Source organism: Hyperoodon ampullatus, assembly GCF_949752795.1.
Source record: "Hyperoodon ampullatus genome assembly, chromosome: 6".
Taxonomy (NCBI): domain Eukaryota; kingdom Metazoa; phylum Chordata; class Mammalia; order Artiodactyla; family Ziphiidae; genus Hyperoodon; species Hyperoodon ampullatus.
The window spans coordinates 127,335,809-127,357,800 of record NC_136919.1 but is presented as its reverse complement, the minus strand read 5'-3'; positions in this window follow the sequence as shown (position 1 = coordinate 127,357,800).

Below are 21,992 nucleotides of genomic sequence, written 5' to 3'. Positions count from 1 at the left end.
TGTTCCTCCGGCCTGTGCCTTTCGGGAGGGTTTCTCCAGCCCTAAAGCTCCCCCTACCCATTATGTGAGATGGGAAGGACACAGGACCTTGGCTTCAGGAAATGCGCTTTCTCTGCTGGATAAATCTCTGATAGTCTCTCCGCTGCAGAGTAGGCGTTTGTATAAAGAATGCTCTGGAGCATTTCGCCAGGGGAACTCTTCCTCCCTCCCAGAAGGAGGCACGAGGGGATTGATCCCGACTATTCATTGTGGCAACCTGGTGTGCTTCCCGGAGATGGCGGCCAGAGAATCATGGCTGGCCGGCGCCGCGGACACAGGAGCGCCTCATTCTCACACTGGTCCGCACGCAGCATCTAGCAATTTGCTTAAATTACCTTTACGTGTTCCTACCAGTTTCTGGGGACATGATAGCAGCTGGCAGCTTCTGCCCAGGGTAAGGTGGTCTCAGCTGTAACAGCCCGAGTTTGCTGTCTTTTCAGATTTCAGATGGGCTGTTTGCCCTGCAGCCGCAGTCCTCGGATGGACTAAGAGAAGGTTCTGATGTTCGGTTTGTTAAGATTTTTCTCACTGTGAAAAGAGGAGTGAGGCTGCCAAGCTGTTTACATGGAGCACCTGGACGAGAGGTACTGCCTTATCTTTTATTGGGCACTTTCATGCATTCTGCTGTTTCAATTCTGTGGTTGATTCCAGCTTGTGAATTTTTCATGTTGTTTTTTTAAATTTTAAAATATGGGTCAACTCTGAAAGCAACCTACTTTATAAACTGCCAATGAAGTATTTTATGTTAAATACATGTTTTAAAAGGTTAAAATACATATTAAACATGTAATTGTAATATCAGATATAAACAAAGCCATACACATGAAAAGAAAAAGCTCATAATTAACTACTTTCACTTTCCAATAAAAGTGAAATTTTGCCCTCTGACAATGATGTCTTTAAGAATTGGCTCTTCTAAAGAATGAAATTCTGCCATTTGCAGCAGTGTAGATGGATGGAGGGTTATTATGCTTCGTGAAATTAAGTCGGAGAAAGACAAATACTCTATGTTATCACTTATATGTGGAATCTAAAAAATAAAACAAACGTATACAACAAAACAGAAACAGACAACAAACTAGTGGAACCCAGTGGGGAGAGGAAGGGGGGAGGGGTGAGACGGGTAAGGGATTAAGAGACACAAATTACTATGTATAAAATAGATAAGCAACACGGCTATATATCGTACAGACAGGGAATGTAGCCATTACTTTGTAGTAACTTTAAATGGAGTGCTGTATAATCTATGAAAATGGTGAATCCTTGCTGTACACCTGAGACCAATATAACATTGTACCTCAGCTCTACTTTAGTTAGAAAAGAATTGGCTGTTCTCATTTCCACCCATTTGCATTTTTGGTTTATACTTTTCTCTAATAGCACTTTTATAATAGTGTCCAAAAAGCACTGAAAATCACTAAATTACTAAATCAATCAAAAGGAAAACAAAAATTTGAATGCCCTAGTTAATGTGATTTTATCATCCTTATAATTGGCCAATAGGTAGTCTAAGATTATGTAAAATCATATTCTCCAATTTCCATCAAAATAACCTAGCTAAGAATTACAAAATATAATGTAGATCATTATTGGTTTGATATATCCAATGAATTGAAATAAAAAATAAATTTAATCATGATCCTCAGAAATGATAGTAACAGCTTTTCTGGGCTGTTTCCAGACTCTGAAGCTTTCAGCTTCCCCATAACATTGAACTACATTGCTCTTTAAAAATGTAATGCCCACATTTCAACAAACTGCCTGCTTTTTGACCTTGAACGGAAAATAACAAAACAACGTAAGTTGAAAACTCACTTGTGACTACAAATATTTCTTTAGGAGGAGTGTGTGAGCTTATGGAGCTGATCTAAAGGGCATAGAAGATCTATGAACTGAAACGGCATTTTTGAATTGAGCTTGTATTATTTTATGAGGGTTTAACAAATTATAAAGAATAAGAATGGAAAAATATTCAACATAGCCCCAGTATAAACTAGTTTCACTCTGTTCTGTGGAAACTAGTAATGAGGTGTTGGGTTTTAATATTTTGCATGTAAGTGTGGTGTTCACTAAGTCTGGAAAATACGATATGAATTATCATCCACAGCCATTCAGTCTTAGCTTCTGAACAGGATCACATTCGCATGTTTACAAAAGAACCATATTTTTGAAGATACAGTAATTAATGAACTGAGCGATCAGGCTGAAAATTATATGACTTCCTCAGAAGAAGTATGGCTTAAATAGCATCTTAGAACTATCAGAGCAATAAATTGCCTTAGATAATTTTAATCAAATTTTAATAACATTGAAATAAAATCAAATTACTCTGATTATGTCAAAGGATGCATGATATATGCATGCTTGCATAACTGTGTGATTTGGAAAGCTTTCTGTTCTGCAAAAGTACCTGGAAAGAAAGCCCTTATTTAATCATTTGAGCACATCTTACTCAGCCCTTTGACTCTTCGTGGCTGTATCTCAGTTCTCAGACTTCCTCATTTCCCAAGGAGGGCAAATGGATTCTACTATTAATGGCTAACACATCAGTATCTACCATTAACGTCAGGTAAGTCAACAGGGATAATCAGTGATTTAATGCTTCAATGCATATAGTTATACAGATGTCTAGTATCTTCTGTCATAATGTTCCCACAGTTGATCAACAACTATCTGAAGTGAAAATTTTCTCTCAATTCTGTTTACCTTTGAATTTTGAATTCACATTTCATATTTAAATTATATTTTGGAGTATCCTTTTCAATTCACATTTAATATTTAAATTATCTTTTGGAGCATCCTAGGAAACCAAACTCGTTAGTAATATTTCTATACAATTTTTGTTTCTGATGCATGAAACAAAAGTGGTATGGTGGTTTTATTCGCCTAGACCCAAATGTGAGCTAAAAACTCACATCGTTGGATTATCAAATCTGGGCATCAAGTCAATCTTTATATTTAATCAAAACATATACTTGGCTTTCGATGAACAGTTCAGGGCCTACTCTATAAAGTACGCTACACAAAATTTTATTCCGTCAATATTTAGGAATGACTTGGTTGTAAAGTGTGCATCTCTGTTAAATGTTAAAGACATGAGTTAACAGGAAAACACACTCCTCTGCATGAAACCTCTTCATTTTCTTCCCTTCAGGCCATCAGAATATAAGCCCCATGAGAGCAGGAACTTGTCTTGGTCTCTGATATATTCCATTTACTGCAAAGAGTGCCTGGAAGGAATTAAATGAATCTCTTCCTCAGAGGGCACCCAGTGTATGCCTATCCATCTCTTTTTCCCATCCCTGGATTTCACATAAAGTCATAATCTCTATTCTGACCATATTTCTTTATTCCATATCAATAACTTTGATCACTGAACTATAAAATATATTAAGAAATGAAATTTTTAAGAAACATGAGGTATATATATTTACATATTCCTTTAAAAGGAATGTGACCAGTGTAAAAGTTGTAGAATAATAACATGTCTAAATTTTGAATAACCAAAAATTCTAATTAGGAAAATATGAAGGTACTTAAAGAAATCAATACAGGAGCCAGGGTTTTTACAAAGGTACAGACTTTGAAAGAACCAGCCTACAAGGGAGCAGCTAGAAACAAGAGGAAATACAAAATACTAAAATAAACCCATAATGACTTGTCAGAATTATTAATTGCAAAGTATGAATCACTACAAACTAAGCACAACATTTTTTTCACTTTCACTTGAAACATAAAAGAAAAATAAGAAATGGATAACTCCAGTAGATAGCCAATATGTTAACATATGACAGGGAAGAAAAAAAAAAACCACCTTTCTATTTAGCTTCTGTATTTTCTAATAAAGATAATCCTCGATGTAAAAAAAATGAAACAATGTAAACATAGATTTGGAATTAAAATGTGTGCTTGAGGGTTTGGTGATAGTTCACCACATCCCTTGAAATAAATTAGGTCTCCTGGGTGAGGTGAGTTACATCATAGGACCAAAGGTTTGCAAAAGTGACTTCAGGTCCAGACACCACTGTGTATCTGAGGATTCACAGGTATGACCAAGTTGGCAGAAGATTTAATATAGACAAATATCAGGAATTTCCAGAGGAAAACTTTTTAGAAGCCAGATATTATAATTGCTAATATTTATATCAGTCTCATATTTATATTTTGTTAAAAGATATATTAGATCATTATTTAGATAGTTTGTGTGGTTACTTAGCAAAGCATAACTAGATTTTAAATACCATTCATTAAGACTATACTGGTAATCAGTTACCTTTCCTTTTTGCATGGGTTTTTGATGAAAAATGTTGAGAATTTGTACAAACATTTTATGCTAAATTTATTGGCTTTCTTGCATAAATAGCTATGCACATGGAAATGTTTTTTAATTAATTACAGATTTATTCAAAGGGCATGGCCTAATGACAATGAAAAAGCTGAATGGAAATCAAGAGGTCTGTCCTCAGCCCTATTCTAGTCCATATGTCAATCAGTTACTTGGACCAAGACATAAAATGCAGGTTTATCACAATGTTAAATGGCCTGGCATTCAGTTGGAAGTGTGTCTTGTGAGGGTCACTGACAAACTAGAGAAAATCCAAAAACTAGTGGTAAAGATGGAGGCTAGTAACAAATGTAATGATTACACAGAAAAACAGATAAATAAAAAGAACTTGAGAATCTAGTTCAGAGAAGAAGGAATGGAGAGGACACAGAGGCAGGGCTGTCGTGCTGTTTGAGGTCAGAACAGGGGGATCTGGGATAGCTTTTGGGAAGCAGGAATCTTCCCACCTTTCCCGGTGCGTGCCAGTCTGGGAGTGCGGGTGTGCACACGGTAGAATGAGTTGCGTGTCAAAAAGAAGAAAGTTGGCATAAAATTCGCGTGGAGGCCACGGAATCCTGAGGGATGCTGGATGGTAAATGCACACTGTGAAGAGTGGAAATTCGGCCACGTGGGCCGGGCTCAGGGTACAGGAGCTTCCCAGGCGAGAACAGAGAAGGGAAGTCAGGGAGCACACGGCTCGGGCCGTTTCACACTTGGCCCGTAAAGGGTGGTGCTCAAGAGGGATTGTGTTCCGTTTTATTAGAGGAGTGATGTAATCAAGCGTGGTTCAGAAAACATCTGGGGGCCTGGCAGTTGAGAGAAGACAGAAGAGCTGGGATGAGATTTGCAGGCAAGGTAGGGAGAGCCCAGGTGAGGATGAACGAGATGAGTTGACAGAACTTGGCAATGAGTGACCATCAAGGGAGGAGCGCCCCGGGGGGGCGGGCAGAGGCACTTTCCCAAAGGGAAGCAGGAAGGGAGGGTCAACGACGCTGGCTGGAGGGGCCCGGTGCACGGAGATGAGGGCAGGGACCACGCAGGTGGCAGCGGAGGAGGACGATGGTACTTCTCTGTCTTAGAGCATCTCCCTGCCTAGAGGAATAGTTCAGTCCCGACTGACTCGTTACCGGTTAGTTGATTTCACGCAGATGAAGTTCACGTCATACAATACTCTTTGTCCTAAAGCCATATGTCCACAGTTTCAAATTGCATATTGATTTACACTCCAAACGCACTTTACAGGAATCTCCCCGTGTTTAAAAAAAATTATTGTAAAACAGACATACATGATCAGGGCATAAATTCATATGTATACAATTTGATGAATTTACAGTAAATGAGCTCATCTGTGTAACCAGAACCTAAATACAGACATAAACATTTTCATCAGTGTAGATGCTCCCACTGACCCCCCTGAAGTAACTGCTCAGCTTCCAGTGCCCCCACTGGCCCAGTTTCCAGCGGTCTGCTTTATATTTTACACAAATGAACCAATACAGGATTAAATCTTTTATGTGTGCCTCCTTTTGATCAAGATTGTTTATAAGATGCATCCATAATTGTTGTGTAGAATAGTTGAAGTGCTTTCATTCTTAATGAGACATCAAATTTACCGTGTGATTTATTTACCCAGTCTGCTCCTAGTGACATCTAATGGGCACTTGGGGAGTGTGCAGACTTTGTATACTACTCACGATGCTGCTGTGACCATCCTTACACATGCTGGTTGATGAATGTATTGCACATTTCTGTTGGGATTGTACCTTATAATTAGGAGAGGAATTGCTGCCTCCACACTATGCCATGTTCAGTTTCAGCAGACGTGGGTGAGCACTTGCTCCCATGGGCAGGTAGGGACGGGTGCCTGCCCTGCCATCTCCCCAGCACTCCAGGAAGCCTGAAGGTCTCAGGGAAGCTGCCCTGGGAGGGTGTGGTGGTTTCAACTTACGTATCTCTGACGACAAATGAATTGAAGTATTTTCCGTATGCTTATTCAGTTTCACATTCCATTTTATAAAGTGTTAAGAGAATTTGTCTTTATTTCTACAGATCTTTCTTCTCTGCTATGATTTGTAGTAGTTCTCTGTATATTCCGAATGAGTTTTCATCAGATTCACATATGCGTTGCAAGTATCTTCCCCTGTTCTGTGGTTTTCCATTTCACTCATTTCCTGTGCCTTTGGGACAGAAATTCTTAATAAGAATGTAATTCAATTATAACATTTTTCTTCCTCTGTGACTTGCATTTTTTTCTATTTTTTTAAATTGAAGTATAGCTGACTTACAAAGTATTACTTTCTGGTGTACAGCAAAGTGATTCAGTTATATATATATATATATATATATATATATATATACACACACACACACACACATATATACGTATATATATGTGTGTATATATATAGTCTTTTCCATTATGGTTTATTACAAGATATTGTGTAGGGCTCCCTGTGCTGTACAGTAGGGCCTTGTTGTTTATCTGTTTTAGGTACAGCAGGGTGTATATTTTAATCCGAAGCTCATTAAGCCCCCTCCCCACCCTTTACACATTGGTAATCATAACTTTTTTTCGAAGTCTGTGAGTCTTTTTCTGTTTTATAAATAAGCTAGTAGCATATTTTAGATTCCACATGTAAATGATATCATATGGTATTTTTCTTTGTCTGACTTAGTTCACTCAGTATGACAATCTCTAGGTCCATCCATGTTGCTGCAAATGGCATTATTTCATTCTTTTTTATGGCTGAGTAATATTCCATTGTATATATACACCACATCTTCTTCATCCATTCATTTGTTGATGGACATTTAGGTTGCTTCCATGTCTTGGCGATTGTAAACAGTGCTGCCATGGACATTGGGGTGCGTGTATCTTTTTAAATTAGAGTGTCCTCCAGATAACGTGCAGGAGTGCGATTGCAGGATCATATGGTAGTGGTATTTTTAGTTTTTCAAGGCACCTCCATACTGTTCTCCATAGTGGTTGCACCAATTTACATCCCCACCAAAAGTGTAGGAGGGTTCCCTTTTCTCCAGCATTTATTATCTTTAGACTTTTTAATGATGACCATTCTGACTAATGTGAAGTTATACCTCGTTGTAGTTTTTTTTTTTTTTTTTTTTTTTTTTTCCCGGTACGCGGGCCTCTCACTGCTGTGGCCTCTCCCGTTGCGGAGCACGGGCTCCGGACGCACAGGCTCAGCAGCCGTGGCTCACGGGCCCAGCCACTCCGCGGCATGTGGGATCCTCCCGGACCGGGGCACGAACCCACGTCCCCTGCATCAGCAGGCGGACTCTCAACCACTGCGCCACCAGGGAAGCCCCTCATTGTAGTTTTGATTTACGTTTCTCTGATATTTTGTGATGTTGAGCATCTTTTCATGTGCCTATTGGTCATTTGCACATCTTCTTTGGAAAAATGTCTATTTATGCCTCCTGCCCATTTTTTGATTGGGTTGTTTGTTTGTTTGTTTTGATATTGAGCTGTATGAGCTGTTTGTATATTTTGGAAATTAAGCCCTTGTCGGTTGCCTTGTTTGCACATATTTTCTCCCAGTCCATAGGTTGTCATTTCATTTTGTTTATGGTTTCCTTTGCTGTGCAAAAGCTTATAAGTTTGATTTTTTGTTGTTGTTGTTTTTGCTTTTATTTCTTTGCCTTGGGAGACTGGTCTGAGAAAATATTGCTATGATTTATGTCAGCGAATGTTTTGCCTAAGTTCTCTTCTAGGAGTTTTATGGTATCCTATCTTATATTTACATCATTAAGCCATTTTGAGTTTATTTTTGTGCATGGTGTGAGGGAGTGTTCTAGCTTCATTGATTTACATGCAGCTGTCCAGCTTTCCCAGCACCACTTGCTGAAGAGACTGTGTTTTCTCACTGTATATTCTTGCCTCCTTTTTTGAAGATTAATTGATCATAGGTATGGGGGGTTTATTTCTGGCCTCTCTCTTCTGTTCTCTTGATCTGTATGTCTGTTTTTGTGTCAGTACCACACTGTTTTGATTACTGCAGCTTTATGGTATTGTTTGAAATCTAGGAGAGATATGCCTCCAGATTTGTTCTTTTTTTTTCAGGATTGCTTTGGCAATTCTGGCCCTTTTGTGGTTCCAAATAAATTTTAGGATTATTTGTTCTAGTTCTGTGAAAAATCTCATGGGTATTTTGATAGGGGTCTCTTTACATCTGTAGATTGCTTTGGGCAGTGTGGCCATTTTAACGGTATTTATTCTTTGAATCCAAGCTAATTGCTAATTGCTATAATGATGTGGTCCATTTGCCGAATGATGAGAACATCAGGAATTCACAGGAATGAGCTGTTAAAACATTTAATGTCAGACAATGCAGGCCTGCAACTCAGATGGTCATCTGTATGCACTAGTTGACATTCAGACACTTCCTTCCCATCATGAACTGCGAACCCGTTTGCTTTCTTGCCCCAGTTTAGATTATAAAGACGGCAGGTCTTTATAATAAAATGTCTGGCCTGACTGTTTGCAGCTCCAGGCGGGCTCAGCATAGAGTCTGCAGATGTCTCCCACTTAGAGAAAGTCCATCTTACAAGATTTTAAATGCGAGTTGAATGTCATGTCTGAATAAGCAATTATATGAAAGAAACCATAATAGCACAGATATCAAAATGTGGAAAAATTGGCTTTTCACATTGCAATGAATAGAAGAAACTTGAGTCCTTAGGTGAAGTCATGTTACCAGACTGAGTCTGGCACTTAGATTCTTGGTGTCCCGAAGTCTTACATGTCACTTAACAGTGAAATCTGCCATTGAAATTTTATCTTGTTTATTTCTTTAGTATCTGATGGACATTTATATGTTCATAAAAGAAAGTAATTTAAATCATTTCTTCTAAAAAATCTCATTTTTGAAATAAAACATAATGAGCAAATGATAAGGTTTTAAAGTGCTTATCAATTTTTAAAGATCAGTAGTAATAAATATCCATAAAGTTACCAATGTGAGCAACCGTGACAGGTGATGCTTATGAGCCAGGAGAAATAACTCCATGCCTTTAAAATTAGGATAATGATGGCTTTAGTAGATTTGATATTCAAAAAAAAGTGATGTGAACTGAGATGAAAATATTTTCAGTTATAATAAGAGATTTCTAATATGCAAAATCAAAGGGAAAATCCCTACATAGCTGGATAAAGCTGAAAAATTGTTTTGGCAAATGATTCCTTAATGGCTCAAACAAGTTAATGAAGGTCTTATAAAATAATCTTCATACACACAAGAAAGTGAATCGCTTAAATCCTAAAATCCTTAAATCATCAGTGTTTCAGTCTAAATGATTTTTCTCAGGCTAAATCCACATAGAGTTCTTTATTTTTCATAAGTCCCAGTTGTAATCCTTTATTAAATTTTTGATTGAGTCCTGAAGATATAAACCTCCTTTCTACAAAGGAGGTTTGTTGAAACCTACTGACACTTTTGCTTTGAGTACAATTAATTTCTATCTTTTTTTGTACTTTGGCAGCATAACTAAACGGAACATCTTTAAATTGGTTAATTATTAATATTATATAATTGTGACATTTTCTCTGGCTTACTTTTTTTTTTTTTTTTTTTGCGGTACGTGGGCCCCTTACTGTTGTGGTCTCTCCCTTTGCGGAGCACAGGCTCCGGACGCGCAGGCTCAGCGGCCATGGCTCACGGGCCCAGCTGCTCCGCGGCACATGGGATCTTCCCGGACCGGGGCATGAACCCGTGTCCCCTGCATCGGCAGGTGGACTCTCAACCACTGCACCACCAGGGAAGCCCTCTCTGGCTTTCTAATGAGGAAAATGTTAATAATACCACCTTCCAGCATAATTTTGCCTTTCATCCAACTTACATTTTTCTTCAATTAAATTTTCATGATATCAAGGAAATTATTAGACTGAAACAATTTAATAATTTTTATATCTATTAAGCCCTGCTTCCACTAATGAAACTGTCATATATCCATAAAGTACAGCTCCAAGAAATTTAGAGTGATTACATAATCCCTAAATGAAGAAATTTTACATTTACCCTATAGGAAGTAGACCAAGAAAAACTTCGTTCTAAGACCGTATAAAGTAAGACACAGGAATCTAGGTGTTGGGTTCAATTTTATTTTATTGTAAGGCACTAGATGATCATTTGATCATATTCAAAAATACATCAAAACAAGTAATATGTTAATATGGCTGATTCTTACTGTTTGCAAACGTGACTTTCAGTTAACACAGGGAAGGAATGACAAACAGTGGTGTGGGAGGCCCTAGGGGGGCAGGGCCCGTGTACCCCCAGGTTTTTTTTCAAGTTTATAAGCATCAGTCTCTTTCTTTCTTTGTGTGCAGTGTCAGGTCTTAAAAAATGAATTGAAGTTTCTTTCTAGAATCACAGATGGGCAGTTTTTACTGTTTGTTCTTGGGGAGCGTACCATGCTCACTCACTGCCTTCCCTCGGGGTGTGCTGTAGATTGGATATGTGTGTCCCCACGGTTCAGATGTTGCAATCCTGTCCCCCCATGCCATGTATTTGTAGGTAAGGAATTTGGGAGGTGATTATGATGGTCATGGGGGAGAGCTTTCACAGATGGGATTAATGCTTTAATAAAGGAGACCCCAGAGTCTCCCTCACCCCCTCCTGCCATGTGACATACAGCAAAAAAATCCTCCACCCTGACACCAGGAAGTGGGCTCCTACATGACACTGAGTCTGCCGGCATCTTGATCTTGGACTCCAGAAGTGTGAGTATAAATTCCTGTTATATATAAGCCACCCAGTGAGATATTTTTGTTATAGCAGCCAGCACAGACTGAGACAGAAATCAGTATGAGGAGTGGGGCACCACTGTATTAAATACCTAAAAATGTGTAAGCAGCTTTGGAAATGGGTCCTGACTAGAGGTCAAAGAGCTTGGAGGTGAAAAGCCTCCGTTCCCGTGGGGGGACCATCACAGGTGAGTTTGGTGAGAACTTGGAAGAAAAGAGGGCCGAGAGAGATCTTTCATCTCGGAGACCTAAGTGGTCTTGAGCAGAATGCTGGTAGAAATACAGGTGGTAAAGGCCATTCTGATGAGTCTCAGACAGAAACGAGGAACATGTGATGGGAAACTGGAAGAAAGGTGGCCCTTGTTGTTAGAAAGCAGCAAAGAACGTGGCTGAATTGTGTTCATGCCCCGTGTTTTATGGAAGGTGGAACTTACAGGCTGTGGAACTGAACGTTTGGTGAGGAAATCTCTGAGCAAAGTGTTGAGGGAGCCTGGCTTCTCTTGATCGCTTTTAGTAAAAGCCAAGAGGAAAGAAAACAAATCAAAAAGGAAGCAGAATGTAAAGATTAGGAGAGTTCACAGCCTGTCCAGAATGGAAAGAGTGAGGAAGCCTGTTCAGGAGAGACCCCTCGGGGTGCAGCCGGGGGCCTTGGACGGGGAGCTGAGCACGGGCAGCCGGAGGGGCCGGGTTCTGCTCCAGCACCGCGGCAGTTCAGGCCCAGAGTTTGTGTGTGTGTCTGTGTGCCTGTGTGTGTGTGTGCCTGTGTGTGTGTCTCTGTGTGTGTTTATGTGTGCCTGTGTGTGTGTGTATGTATGTGTGCCTGTGTGTGTGTGTCTCTGTGTGTCTGTGTGCCTGTGTCTCTGTGTGTGTGTCTCTGTGTATGTGTGCCTGTGTGTGTCTGTGTATGTGTGCCTGTGTGTCTTTGTGTATGTGTGCCTGTGTGTGTTTATGTGTGCCTGTGTCTGTGTGTGTGTGTGTGTACGTGTGCCTGTGTGTGTCTCTGTGTGTGCCTGTGTGTGTGTGCCTGTGTGCCTATGTGTGTGTGCCTGTGTCTGTGTGTGTCTCTGTGTGTGTGTGTGTCTGTGCCTGTGTGTGGCAGGGGAACTAGGAGCAGGGAGCTGGGGCCAAAGCGGTTTCAAAGGAGGGGCCCCTGGCACTGGTGGGCCCCGTGCCGCCCAGGCCAGCTCATGCGGCAGCCCCTCCCCACACGCTGGTTCCACGCTCCCTAGCTGCCCACGTTTTGGCCTCCGTGCAGCAGGGCCCTGGCGGCTGCCCTCGGAGGGTGCACACAGTGCACTCAGGTGTGTCTGAAGGACACGGATGTGGTCCCTGCTGGTGTGGTCAGGGCTGAAGCCATGGGCCTGGACACCGCCACATGGATTTCAAAGAACAGGGCTGCCGGGCTGAACCGTGGGCCCAGGGCTCCACAAAAGGGATGCTGGGGGCCCCGCAGAGCATGGGGTGATTCTGACCCCACATTGGGCCTGGAAGGCAGAGCCCTGAGCCAAGGAGGATAATTCATTTTTTAATTTTATTGAAGTAGAGTTGATTTACAATGTTGTGTTAATTTCTGCTGTACAGCAAAGTGATTCAGTTATACATATGTGTACATTCTTTTTTTATATTCTTTTCCATTATGATTTATCATAGGATATTGAATATAGTTCCCTGTGCTCTACAGTAGGACCTTGTTGTCTATCCATCCTATATGTACTAGTTTGCATCTGCTAATCCCACACTCCCAGTCCATCCCTCCCCCACCTTCTCCCCCTTGGCAACCACAAGTCTGTTCTCTATGTCTGTGAGTCTGTTTTTGTTTTGTAGATAAGTTCATTCGTGTCCTATTTTATTATTATTATTTTTTTTATTTTTTATTAGTTTCTGCTTTATAACAAAGTGAATCAGTCATACATACACATCTGTTCCCACATCCCTTCCCTATTGCGCCTCCCTCCCTCCCACCCTCCCTATCCCACCCCTCCAGGCGGTCACAAAGCACCGAGCTGATCTCCCTGTGCTCTGCGGCTGCTTCCCACTATCTATCTACCTTACGTTTGGTAGTGTATATATGTCCATGCCTCTCTTTCGCTTTGTCCGTGTCCTATTTTAGATTCCACGTAGAAGTGGTATCATATGGTATTTGTCTTTCTCCTTCTGATTTACTTCACTTAGTATGATCATCTCTAGGTCCCACCATGTTGCTGCACATAGCATGATTTCATTCTTTTTTATGGCTGAGTAATATTCCTTTGTATATATGGACCACATCTTCTTTATCCATTCATCTGTCAGTGGACATTTAGTTGCTTCCACATCCTGGCTATTGTAAATAGTGCTGCTATGAACATAAGGGTGCATGTATCTTTTTGAATTATAGTTTTCTATGGATGTATGCTCAGGAGTGGGATTGCAGGATCATATGGTAACACTATTTTTAGTTTTTTGGGGAACCCAATGAGGATAGTTCTTGAGCCTTAAGGTTTAATGTTTGCCCCTTAGGTCTTGAACTTACCTGGGACGTCTTCCCTTTCCTGTCTTCTGCTTCTTGCTTTTGTAGTGGAAATGGCTACACTATGCCTGTCCCACCATTTTAAATGAGGAGCACGTAACGTTTTTGGCTGCAGACATTTGTAGGTGAAGATAGATTTTGCCTCAGAATGAAAAATACTTTGTCTCACCCATAGGTGATTTAGATGGTATTTAGATGGGCTTTAGACTTTTGTGCTGATGCTGGAACAAGTTAAGAATTTCAGGGCTATTGGGATGGACTGAATGTATTTTCCATGTGAGAAGGACATGAATTTTGAGGATCCAGGGGAAGAATGCTATAGGCTGATTGTATCCTCCAAATTCATCTGCTGAAATCCTAATCCCCAATGTGATGGTATTTGCGTTAGGAACTTTGGGAGGTGATGAGATTGGTGCTTTAATAATAGAGACCCCGGAAGCTCCTTCACCCCTTGCACCCTGTGAGGAGTCAGCAGGAAGGTGGTCGTCTGTGCACCAGGAACTGAGCCCTCACCAGACACTGAATCTTTTGGCAACTTGATCTATGAATTCTCAGCCTCCAGGACTGTGAGATACTAATTTCCATTGTTGATAAGCCACCCAGTCTATGCTATTTTTGATATAACACCCAGAACAGACCAAGACACAGGCCCTGGAGGCCTTTCCATTAGACTCTACGTTAAGGAAGCAGGCTGGACGGAGATCAGAAGGTAGAAGAGAGGAGATGTGATTTTCTTCCTGTTTTCTGTTTCCCTCAGCACTGGTGCAGCAGCTGTAGGATCCAAAATTCCACTGCCGCTCTGTACCTGCTACATGACGCTTCCTCCTCAGGTCTCATCAAAGTCCCTGCAGGACCCCTCCGCTGAGCCCTTACGTTCTTGAAATACTACCTTTTTCCTTTTGTTTCTGCAGTGCTGGAGTTTGTAGCTTTTCCCGGTCATTGAACTCTGGATTCTCTTATTTTTTGCTCTTTTAGCTTTCAAACATGGCAGTGACCAGTTTCCTGAATTAAATCTTCTCTGTTTGAAATACCTGTTGCCTTTTCTGTCTCCCTGAAGGGACCCTATTGGGAAGCCACTGGTGGATTTTAAGCCAGGTACCAGCAGCGTTAGACCTGTGTTCTGGGATAATCCCTCTGGTTGCATCGTCGAGACGAGCTTGGAGGAAGGCCCAGGGCACGCGTGGTTGTGAACAGTTTGGAGACTGTTTTACTAAATCGGAAGAGAGAATGACTAGGATAACCATGGTAGAAGTGGAACCAGTTAAGCAGATTCAAGGTGTTGGCTGTAATCTGGGCACTATTTGGTGATGAATCAGATATGGGGAATCAGAGAAGAATGACAGGGCTGCATGTGCTGTCATCAGGTACGATTAGTGTCACTGGAGAGGGATGAGGTTTGGAAGTAAAATCACACTTGCATGGTTGAAACAACAGAATTTATTTTGCCTATGAGTCATCCAAGAGGAAGTATTCAGTAAGAAGAGGTCATATGAGCCTAGTGCTAACGGGAAGGTTCTGGGCAAGGGATGCATTTACGTACTGTGTGTTTCGGTAGATGTTGATGTCACAGGTCTTGATGAATAAAATGGACCCAAGCTTGAGGAAATTCAGCATATAATGACCTGGTCAAAAAGCCTTCAGAGGCGGAAGAGGAGTGTCTATTGCTTTAAGAGGAAAATCAACACGGTGTGTTGTCCCATAAACCAGTGAAGAGAAATACTTAGGAAACAGGAAGTAATCAACATTGCCAGTGGCTGATAAGCTGGGAAGTAAAACACGAAGCTGAGCCAGTTTGATTTAGTATGTGCTGGTGTAGCCAGGAAGGGGAGAGTTAATAATTGGTAAGGAAATCCTGTTTCTGAAGAGATTATGAATAAAGGACTTAACTTTTGAAGATGTTCACTGTTTCCATATTTACAAAGCATGTGGAATAACTCTAGTAACTTGTGGTATCTCTCTAACCACAGCTCATGTTCTTTCAGTCTGTGGCTTGCCTGGGTCATTCTTCTAGAGATGATTGAAGTGGACAAACTATATACATGGGTTCCAGTGTCTGCTAACACATATCACTATAAAGATTCTGAGAATGGTACTCATAATTGTGCTTCACAGTGAGAGTCAGGAATAAACACTGACTTACATCATAAGATGCCAAGAGGATAATCACCTTCTCTTGGTCAGTGGTATTTTGAATATCGGAAATCCCTGTCTCTTAAATAGGAGCAAGGATGATGATTATAATAGAATCTTAACAGTCCATTAACTTCAACCCATAACATCCTAGTTTTCAGCCATCCCTGAAAATAATGGAGCTGGTAACAATTCTCAGTGACCACAGGCATTATGAAAATACATCACTACTGAGTAAATTGTCATTGCAATTTTGCCCACAATTACCACCGTATTGAAAAGCTACGGTGTAGTGCTGTATGGTCCGAAGCCTCACTGTTACACAGGAGCAATATTCATTGATTGTAAAAGGCTTTCAAGACCTGGAACACTGGTTATTAATAGCACAAATTGACTTCAGGTAAATGAACCAGCAATTTGGCAATGGTTTTGCTGATTTCTATCTGAAGCACGTAGAGGATTTAAAGAACTTTATTTAGTTCCTAATTAGCTAATACACATAACTCTTTGATCTCGCATTAAGTGGATCAGGATTTTAAGTGTGTTTTATAATGTATTTGTCTCTGAACCTGCAAATAGTGCTGTTAAAGCATCACGGGAGGATGTGAGCTTTGAATTGCTTTTTATGGTGGATTTAAGGATAGGTTGCATGATTCACATCTGTATTTTTTTGTCTGTGAAATAAAATCAGATACAAAGTAGTTATCTCAGCTCTGCCATTCACTAAGTGGGCGAGTTACTTAACCTCTCTAAGCCCCACTTTCTTCAGCCCAGTGGGAATCTAAACATTACTTCATTGAGGCATTGTGAAGATTAAATAAGATAACGCATGGACAATTGGTGGCAGAAAATTTTGCCCTGTTTTTAATAGTAGATAAAGTTTAGCCATGCTTACTTGACAGACGTATATATGACATAGACAAGGTCTTAGCTGGAACTATTGCCTTTGGCCACAATATAGAACAAAAACAGTAATATCCTTCTTTCAAATAGTATCCATCCATCCATTCATGCAACAAATATTTATGTGGTGCCTACTTTGTAAAAGATAATTTTCTATTCATTGGAGTTACGGCATTGAAAAATAAAAAAATAGTCACTGCTGTCAAGACTCGCTAATGGGAAAAAATAAAACATAATTAATTATTTACTTAATAATTAATTAATAGCCAGAGCAAGCTAAGGGCAAAGAGAGTAGCACTAAGCAGGTTGTCCATTCAGAGGTGCTGTCCAGCTGAGGCCGTTGTGAGGACAGGGGGCTGCCGTCCCCGTACAGGAGGTCGGGCCTGCCGGACAGAGTGGTCAGCGGGTACTCACATCCTGCTCCTGCCCACCAGTTTCTCTGTACTGGAAGCACGGCTCTGGTTTGCTCATTTTCATCCCTCCTGTCGTTTTTACTGATCCACACAACAGAGGGGGCCTCTAGTTTGATCTGTGTCCACAAAGGTCGAGGCTGGGCCCTGAGCACTGCTCTGGGTCTCTTTGTCACGGAACAGAGCTCCGCCATCGACAGGTGAAAATCAGGACAGGTGAGAACAGGTGACGTTCGTAATCGTGTAGCAGTAGATGGGCCCTGAGGTGAACACTTTTACATGATTATCTAGTTGGACATTTGCACAACCGCACGAGACGTCTTTTGTAATATTCTCATTTTACAGCAAATGAAACAGAGGCAACAGAGATTAAGAAACTGGACCGTAGTTTCGCAGCCAGTTGTACAGCTGGGTGTGAACTCAGGCAATCTGCAGGTTTAATGTTAAACCTCCTGTCAAAGTGTATATGTACACATATACACTGTGTGTGTGTTTCTCAACATCATGGTAGTTGTAGGGAATATGCAATCCCAAGCCAAAGGCAATCCTAATAATTACCTTCCTGTAGTAAAAATCTCTATGAAGAGGGTAGCAGGCTGTGTGTGTTATGGACTTCTTAGAGTCAGTGCTTGATGGCCATATAGGAACATTTGAGTAGATAATCTAAACTAGCAGACAGTTTAAAAGTCACTTACATGGATTTAATGTTTCACCTCCTTTCATGTGTTATTATTATTGATTTCAGTAATATACAATAAGCTATTTAAAAATTTTAGAGCACACTTGTTTGCACCGTAGGACTGTATGTAATGAAACAAAAATGCAGTGTAGAAATCAAAAACGTTCTCACATTTTGGCATATTTCATAGTGTGGAGGAGACCTTACAAATGCTACAACACTTAGTATTGTGGGCAGAAAACCTTGCCTCTGTGTTGACCAAAATGATGCCTGTGAGCCAGTTCTGGAGATCCCTGTGATGCTCTTATGTACAGGTGCTTGAGGACTTTCTTTGTTTGCCTTCATATACATTTTAGATTGTACTTTTAGATCTTTTCAGTTTGGGCAATAATTTCTGCCGTTTAAGAGTAATAAATAACTCTATTAAGCAAAAGTTGTTTGAGCAATCAACATGGCTTGTGCGCTTAATATAAGAAATTACTGTTGTAACTTGTAAAAGATGATACTGCTTTTCTTTTGAGATTAATGAAGTGCCTCAGGAGGTGATTGCAAATTGAACTTTCAAACATAGTATTTTACTTAGAGTCTTGCAGTCTTCATCCTTTCCTTTGGCCAGTATAAATTTGTGATTACTGTTCTTTTAACAAACATAGATATTTTGTGAAGAAAAATGAATTCTTCTGCAGTTATGTCAAAACAAATTAACTTTCTAGATTATAGAAATTCCCTTTTCTGCTGACAAAAATTTTCACTAAAAATTTTTGTTGAGATATATTTGATATACAACATTGTTTGTAAGTTTAAGGTTTAATATTAGATAATTTATATTGCAATATGATTGCCATTGTAGTGTTAGTTAATTCTTCTATTGTGTCAGAAAATTTGTTTTAGTTTTGGGAACAATTCAGATCCTAGTCACTTAGCAAGTTTAATGTTTATAATACATTTTTGTTGGCTGTAAGCACTGTACTGTGTATTAGCTTTCCAGGATTTATTTATCTACTAGTTACAGTTATGTACCCTTAAAATCAGCTCTCCTATTCCCCCACCCCCAGCCCCTGGGGACCACCATTTTACTCTCTGCTTTCATGATTTTGGTTTTCTTAAATTCCAAGGTATTTGCCTTTCTCTGTCTGACTTCTCTTATTTAGCATAATGCCCTCTGTTGCAAATGGAAGTATTTCCTTCTCTCTCATGGCTGAACAGTATTCCATTGTGTGTGTATGAGTGCGTGTGTGCGTGCGTGTCTGTGTGTGTGTATACATACCACATCTTCTTTATCCATTCATCTGACAACAGATATTTAAATTGTTTCTATGTCTTGACTATTGTGAATAATGCTGCAATAAACACAGGACTGCATATGTCTCTTCCATAACCTGTTTTCATTTTCTTTGAGGGTATATATATGTGTATGTGTATATATATATATATATATATATATATATATATATATATATATATCCAAAAGTGGCATTCCTGGATTGAATTGTGGTTATATATTTTAATTTTTGAGGACCTCCATACTGTTCTCCATAGTTGCTGAATCAGTTTAAATTCCCACCAATAGTGCACAATGGTTTCCTTTTTTCTATATCCTTACCAAAATTTGCTATCTCTTGTCTTTTTGATAATAGCCATTCTGACAGGTGTGAGGTGATAACTCATTGTGGTTTTGACCTCATTTTCCTGATGATTAGTGATATTGAGCACTTTTTCATGTCCTTTGGGTCATTTGGATATCTTCTTTGAAAAAATGTCTTTTTAGTTCATATGCCCATTTTTTAATTGGATTGAGGATTTTTTTTGGCAGTTGTTATTTAGTTGAATGGGTTCTTTATAGATTTTTGGATATTAATGCCTTATTAGTTACATCGTTCGCAAATATTTTCTCCCATTCTGTAAGTTGCCTTTTCCTTTTGCTGGTTGTCTCTTGTTCTGTGTAGAAGCTATTGAGTTTGATGTAGTCCTACTTGTTGATTTTTTTTCTCTTTTCTTGCTTGTCCTTTGGTGTCTCATCCAAAAAAATCATTGATAAGACCAATGTTGAGGAGCTTCTTCTTATGTTTTCTTCCAGGAGTTTCATGTTTTCAGGTTTTACATTTAAGTCTTTAAGCTGTTTTGAGTTTTATGTGTATTTTGTGAGGAAGCTGTTTTAAGTGTATTTTGTGAGGAAGTAGTCCAGTTTGATTGTTTTGCACGTATCTGTCCAGGTTTCCCAGCACCATTTGCACGTATTTCCCAGCACCATTTGCACGTATCTGTCCAGGTTTCCCAACACCATTTATTAAAGAGACTATCTTTTCTCCATTGTATAGTATTGCCTCCTTAGTTGTAGATTAATTAACCATAAGTGTGTGGGTTTATTTCTGGGCCTTCTATTCCATTCCATTGATCTGTGTGTTGGCTTTAGTGCCAGTACCATGCTGTTTTGATTACTGTAACTTTGAATGATAGTTTGAAATCAGGGAGCAGGATACCTCCAGCTTTGTTCTTCCTTCTCAGATTGTTTTGGTTATTCAGAGTCATTTGTGATTCCATGCAGATTTTAGAATTATTTGTTCTAATTCTGTGAAAAATGACACTGGTATTTTCATAGGGATTGTATTGAATCTGTAGGTGGCCTTGGGGACTATGGTCATTTTAACATTATTAATTCTCCCAATCCCTGAGCATGGTATATCTTTCTCTTTGTGTCATCAACTTCTTTCACCAGTGTTTTACAGTTTTCCAGATACAGGTATTTTACCTCCTCGGTTAGATTTATTCCTAGGTATTTCATTCTTTTTGATGCAATTGTGAATGGAATTTTTTTTTTTTTACTTTCTATTTCTGATGGTTCAAATTAGTGAATAGAAATGCAATAGATTGCTGTATTTAGTTCTGTATCTTGCAACTTTACTAAATTCATCAGGTCTAATAGATTTTGGTGGCCTCTTTAAGATCTTCTGTATATAGTATCATTTCATCTGCAAACAGGGGCAGTTTTAATTCTTCCCTTCTAATTAGTATTCCTTTTATTTCTTTTTATTGTCTGATTCTTGTGGCCAGGACTTCCGAAACTATGTTGAATATAAGTGGTGAGAGTGGGCATTCTTGGCTTGTTCCTGATCTTAGGGGAAATGCTTTCAGCTTTTCAGTGTTACATATGATATTAGCTGTAGGTCTGTCATATTTGGACTTTATTATGTTGAAGTATGTTCCCTTGATACCTACTGTTTTGAGATTTCTATCATAAATGAATGTTGAATTTTGTCAGAAGCTTTTTATGCATCCAAGAGATGATTATATGATTTTTTCTTCACTTTGCTAATGTGGTATATCATGTTGATTAATTTGCAGATATTGAACCATCTGCATCCTGGGAAACCATGGGAACCATCCCATCCCTGGGATAAATCTCACTTGATCATGGTGTACAGTCCTTTTATTGTATTATTGGATTTAGTTTGCTAATATTTTATTAAGATTTTGGCATCTATACTTATTGGTGATGTTGGCCTGTACTTTTGTCTTTTGGGGTGTCTTTGGTTTTGGTATCAAGGTGATGCTGTCCTTGTCAGAATGAGTTTGAAAGCATTCATTCGTCTTCAGTTTTTAGAATAGTTTGAGAAGGATAGGTGTTAACTCTTCTTGGAATATTTGGTGGAATTCTCCTGTGAAGCTGTTTCGTCCTGGACTTTTGTTTGTTGGCAGTATTTTTATTACCAATTCAATTTCATTACTGATAACTTCTCTGTTCATATTTTCTATTTCTTCCTGATTCAGTCTTGGGAGAGTCTACAGTTCTGGGAATTTTTCATTTCTTCAGGGTTGTTCATTTTATTGGTGTATAATTGTTCATAGTAGCCTCTTATGATGCTTTGTATTTCTGTCTTGTTGATTGTAAATTCTCGTCCTCCTGGTTTCTCATCTTACTTATTTGGGCTCTCTCTCTCTCTCTTTTTTTTTTTTTTTTTTCATGAGTCTGTTTGAAGGTTTATCAATTTTAGAATTGCTACTTAATAAGTCATGAACAGAATTTTGCATATCTAGTTTAAAGATGTAGAAAAGGCAAAAAGACATGTTATGGCTAATTACTAATTTAGAAAAAGCCTTTCAGTTCCATTGTCCCTCACAAATTTTCAGATGCCATATGCTGTATTTATGTCATTAAGACATGTTATGGCTAATTACTAATTTAGAAAAAGCCTTTCAGTTCCATTGTCCCTCACAAATTTTCAGATGCCATATGC